Here is a 6,038-nt window from a genome sequence, read left to right on the forward strand (position 1 = left end):
TCTGAATGGTAAAGCCATCCCTTGGGAGAAGGAAGGGACCTGTTGGCGAGGTCTCCTTGGTGGAGGCTGGTTGATGACTGGTTTCTAAGCTTATGAAAGAGCAAAGAAGCAAAGATGGGCTGCTTTTGTGTTAGGTTTGGGATGAAGCTGTCATGATTTGCCTATGAAAAGGCTGGCATGAGTGACCAAAGTCATCTCCCTGCAAGATACGTGTTTCTCTCTTCTACTTCACTTGTGTGTCCAATGAAGGTGATGAAATTTCTCATGGTGGCTTTGACTAGAGCAAAAAAGTAGCACTGCCCATAAGGAGGAGAGCCTGCCAGTGAGGCACCACTCCAAAGAAAGGGAAATAGCCCCGGTGACCTAGAGGTACAAGCGCAGGGAGAATCAGACCACTGATCTGCAAAAAGAACTGCAAACTGCTATCAGGAATAGTAAAAAGTAAGTCTGGGGTCAATTCTGACCCTTGCACATCTGCTGAGTTTTGTCCCTCCTTCCTGAATATCTGACCATGAGGGGAGAGCACATCTGCCTGGAGCTTGAACAGAGCTAGTGGAGCAATGGCACAGCATGCCGAAACACCTGCTGAATGGAGGATAAAGCACCCACAGTCCCAGAAACCCCACGAGAGTTTGATAGCCACTGACTGAAAATACAGAGCTGGACTCTTCCGGGTACAAAGCAGCACAGATGAATTCAGTATCGACTCCTCTGGAACTTGATAACACCCTGGGAAAATCAGCTCCATATCAGCTGGATCGGACAATGAGCAGGTTTATGCATCTTACAGGGAGATTTTTTTTTTCCTCTCCGAGGGGGAATCTGCTGGGTTCCCATTGAGTTAATAGTCTCATTTGTGGCAGGACTGCAACGTTTCATCCCAGAAAGCACTCCGGCTGGCAGATGAGGATCACCTGCCTTGCCACCAGTATGCAGCTCTCCCAGGGGCGTGTGCGGCAGTCCATCACCAGCACAAAGGGCCACACAACAGCAGCTCTCTGAAAGCTCTGCCGAGGCCAGATCAGTAAGAAAATGAATGAAGCTAGGTTAATGAACAAAGGCTTTCTCCTTTGCTGTGTTTAGGTCTGCAGTTATCAGTGTAGCTGACAGTTCTCAAAGACTGAAATGACAGTAGTTGGCTGTAAAAGAGAGATAACTGTCAGATTAGCCGGTACATATCTTCTGCCTAGGTTTTCTATATCATACCTATCTTGAAGCATCTCCATGTATCAAACGGACTAGTTGGCAATTTGCCTTTAAAAAGTACGCTTTCTGGTGTGATAAATAAGGGTGTATTACAATGGAAAGACCTAACATTTCTTGTTTCTTGACTTAGGCTGTTTTGGAATAGTATTTTTTTGTGCTTTGATCAATTTGTACAGGCTAACCCTTTCTGATGTTTTTGGGGTGGTGCTTGTGTTTTCAGTTTCTCTTGTATTGAGCTTAGGGTGCAAGGCAGAGAAAATGTCTGTTGGAGTGTAAAGGCAGTGAGAAGGGCCATTCCTGGCAGACGGAGGTTCTTGTCACGGCCTGTGCAGACTCCTTTGGAGTCGCATCCTCAGCTCCTCTAAGTCGACTGGGAGCTGTGCTGACCTATGCCTGCTGGGGAGCTGGTCCAAAGTGGCTGCTAAAAATCAAAATTGGTGTGCAGCATGGAGAACAGAGAGGACTTTCTGCTTTGTTTGGGACAAAATGTTAACTGAGGTAAGGGGGAATTTCACTGACGTTGGTGAGGAAAAGGCAATTTAGACCAGCGTGGGTGAGACCCACGCTTTTTCAAACCTGTTATCTTCCTTCTTTTCTATTCCTTTATCTCTGCCTTCCAAGCACCTTTCTCTTTCCTACTCATCCCCCAAATACTCCTCCTCATTTTGCTCAGTCTCAGGAAAAAGCTCTCAGATTGGCTTTTGCTTGAACTCCCAGGAAATGTTCATGAATGTAGTCTTCTGGCTTTTCAGGCTTAGTTCTTGCTGAGCTGAGATTTAAAGCAATTTATTTAGAAGCCAAAAGTGAATGCAAATGAGTGGGAAGAACTAGGGGAGGAAAAGAAAAAAGACCTCTTATTCCCAGGTGAGCACTAAGATGTCTGATCTGCCTGCCTAAATCTGATTGTTCTTCCAGAGCCCACAGTAAATACCCTTGCGTGTTAGTGAGCATAGCTATAGAGGCTGCTCTGATTATTGCTTGCTGAACTAAACTGGGACAAGGAGGTGAACACACTGCCTCTGGTTTTATCCCCACACCACTGATCAGCTACAACATCTTTAGCCCTCAGACAGCTGAAATGGAGGTCACAACGTGGTAGGGAGCCAGACATTAGCAGGAGGCTACCAAGTGTCCGTGCTCTGAGGTCCTGTGAGCCAGATCGCTCTCTTCTGCAAGGAAGGTTTGTTTGCTGGCTGTTTCAAATGGCCCCAGCATGCTGCTGGCCATGGTCAAATGGATGGGTGTTTCTTTCTGAAGCGAAACCTTGAATGAAAAAAACAGAGTTTTGCAGGGGAGCCTCTTTGTGGGAGAAGTCTGCTGGTTTAGCAGACGTAAGTTGCTCTGACCAAGCTGTTTCATTATAATTCCCCTATGTGGACACTGTGTTTTAAGGAGGCATCATAATTCTGCAATGAAGGACACACAGACACGCTTTTTTTTTTTTTGGCTTATTTTTGGACAAAATCATGTCCACAGAGAGGTGTTTGAAAGCAGCAGCAAGGATGGCAAAACTGGATGGCAAAAACGCCACCAAGCTGTAGCAGGCACAACGGGAGATGCTCTCACAGAAGATGCTGTGCTCTGGCTGGTCCACACTTTTGTTTGCGGTTATTTCTGTCCGTGGTGGCCGCTGTGTCCCAGCAGCAAGAACAGCAGTGGAACTATTGCTCTACCAGCTTGCTGATCCACGTTGGACTCTGGGCTAAGCCTGCATCCCTTTCTGGCTTGGGCTTCATTGACAGTGAGACAGGGATGAAGACCAGCCAAGCAGAGCAAGGATGGTGCAGGGTCTGAGGCACTGACGGCAGGGTGGGGGGCCACAGCGCTCACTGGGGCTTTGGGAACATCACTTTACCACCCTGGGCCTCCACTCTGCATCGCAAAGCAGGGATGACCCGAGTACTTCCCAACCTCACCGTGTTTACTAAATACCCTGTCAGAGAACAGAAGTGGAGGAAATTCTTTGGATTTATGTGTAGGACTGGAGGGGTCTGGCAAGGTTTAATCTGTTCATGTTTGCAAAGGACTCTGAGAGCTCTGGATGAAAGCGGGTGGAGATTTGCCAAGTGTTTGCTAACATTAATGGGTAATTATTATGAATACTGGCAGCCCACACACTCATCCAGCATCGCTCTCAGAGTGAGATCCAGACCTGTAATGGAGTTGTTACATACACAAGACAGGAAGAGACAGCTTCTCACTCTGTTTTGTCCTGTTCTCCCAGCCAAAGTCCCATTCCAAAATCAGACAGCAGCAGCACTTTTCTGTCTCATCGTAACAACTAGTTACAAGTCCAGAGCATTTGGCAGAGCAAGACCTAGCCATTTTCGTGTCTGGACTAATTTCTGCCTGCTGGTGCCCTTTTTGTCTGACTGAACAGAGTGGAAATCGTGCTCCAAAATGAGACGTGTCCTGAATGGGGCAGCACGTGGGTGCCATGCTGTGCTGGGTGGCAGGGACAGATCCAGAGTTGACTGGAGAAAGGCACTGGGCATAACTCATGCCCACGTTTGCCCTTCTCGCTGCTCAGGCTGGGTCAGCAAGCACCTGGCCATGCTACAGCACATCCCAACGTGTGAGATGCCACACTGGGGCATCAGAGGAGAGGACAGGGCTGGCGCAGCAGATCACACCTAGGTTTGGGGAGTTTCCCGAGTGCAGCAGGTGAGCTGAAGAGTGAGCCTGGTCAGCTGCATCCCGCACTGTGTGCCCGAGTTTGGGAGAGAAGATGTGTCATGATGGAGAGGGTGAGACAGCAGCCACCTGAGTGAGTCAGGCCCCGAGCATGTGAGATTTGATTTGCTAGACATAATTTAACGGCCAGTACCAGTGCAGTGGTGCCTGAGAAAGCTGCCTTTATCTAATAGTAGCCATCCAGAAAATGAAATCAAATAAATAAAAGGCTCAAGGTCCATTTGGTCCTGTGAACATGACTAACAATTGCCAAATTATGAAAATCCAATAGATCTTCAGACTGCACCAGTACTGATTTATTTTTTATTTCTACGTTTGAATGTGCAGTCTGAATTTCTGGAGCTGAAAGCTGCATTGTTCCTATCTTTTGGCTACTGATAATATTTTAGAATTATGACCATGGAGTAATGTTTGCTCTAAAAGGTAACTCCAAGGTGCATTATTCTCAGATAATTGACAGAGACCGAAGAAGTGATTTGGGAAGCGCTTATGTGGAACCGAAGATCTTAGTGAATTGTTACCTTAAATTAATGGTGTGGTGAGAAGCGGCTTGGATTTGATCAGCTGGCGGTAGTACTAAATGAAGTCAGGCTTTAAAGTTATTAGCAAAATATCTACGAGACAGTGCTGCTATGGATTTATACGCTACTATTGTGTCTTAAGGGGCCCAAATCTGCAATGTGCTCTGAGTCCACAGGACTTCCCTGGCTTTATTGGAAATAGAGAGCGCTCACTGCCTCTCAGGACTGGGCTCTTTAGCAGACCGGAGCTCAGGTTAGGCCAGTGCGGCTAATGGGATTCACACCTTTAACTCCCTTCTTAATCCCCAGATAAAATAGAAGGTCTTCTCTCAACACTTAGTAAATCTCCAGTTTTATTTCTCATTATTTAATCATTAAATTGGCCAAAAATGTTTAAATTAAGTGAAAGGAAGAGAGATTTGTGAGAAAATTGAAGTCTCTTTGAGGAATTGAATAATCTCCAAGGATGAAGAAAGTTGCGGTTGCCAAACCCAGAAATGAAAGGATCAAAAAGCTACAGAAAAGGAGTAGAAAATTGCATATGCTTCAAATCCTCTCCTCCACCCTCCCCCTAAAACCTCTGGTGATTTAAATAGAGGGAAAAATATTCTAATAAGCAGCAGAGTCTACTAGATGCTCCTTCCACTGCTGCTGCCTTTATCTCCATGTGCAACCCAGAGAAATTACGTGATCTTGGTGGGTCTGTGTCCCCATGTGTGACAGTGATGCTGCTTCCCTGGGCACAGCGAGATCTGTTGAACATTATTAGAGTTGGCTGGGAATTAATTGGGTTTAGGTGCCTCACTCTGACTAGAATGAGGACTGCTTTTTTTTTTTTTAATTAGCGTAGTAAGTACTTAACTCTTTGATATTTCGCAGACTGTATTTGATTCTCTATCTCAGGTAATTTTTCAAGAGTACATGTATTTTTTTTTTTCTTCTGCCTGAAAGATCTGCTCCAGATCAGATGGGAGTGAAATTAGGGGAGTCTGTGTGTTGTATTGTGGACGTTAACAGTGGTACCCTTCTGGTGTCAGTATGTATGAACATGTGAACCTGCTTGGACCCTGGTAAGTGTCCCCCTTGACAGTGGGTGACATTTATTTCTGGTGCATTAGAAGCATGAGTAGTGAGGGAAGGATTGTGACTGGAATTTTTTTCAGATATTGAGGGTATTTTTCTTGCTGAGATTGATCAGGTCTGGCTCTAAAAGTATGAAAGTAATGAAACTGGATTGGGATTGCTCTGTCACCTAACATGGACATGTCTCTGGGGTGAATGCCTCTTAAGTGGCACTTGTTCCATGTGCATGAACTAGCTTCAGCATGACGAGTACTGCTGGTAGACCCTGCACAACCAGACAGGGAGGAAGCAAGTTGAGAGGTGATTCTGGTTCCCATGGCCTGTTTAATCCCGGGGGAAGCAGCGGTGGGAAAGAGGGGAGCCTGCCAGGGAGGAGTCACCTAGGACTGCCCATGCTAGGAAGAGCTTGGGCAAGCAGATACTTTTCTGCCAGGGAGGAGCAGATTGAGACCCATCAAACTTCTTTCACTTGAACAATGAGACAGCCAACAGATCGGTCACTGCTAGCTTGGGCTGAGTTCAAACCAGCCCCTA

This window comes from Phalacrocorax aristotelis, chromosome 22, assembly GCF_949628215.1.
Source record: "Phalacrocorax aristotelis chromosome 22, bGulAri2.1, whole genome shotgun sequence".
Classification (NCBI taxonomy): Eukaryota; Metazoa; Chordata; class Aves; order Suliformes; family Phalacrocoracidae; genus Phalacrocorax; species Phalacrocorax aristotelis.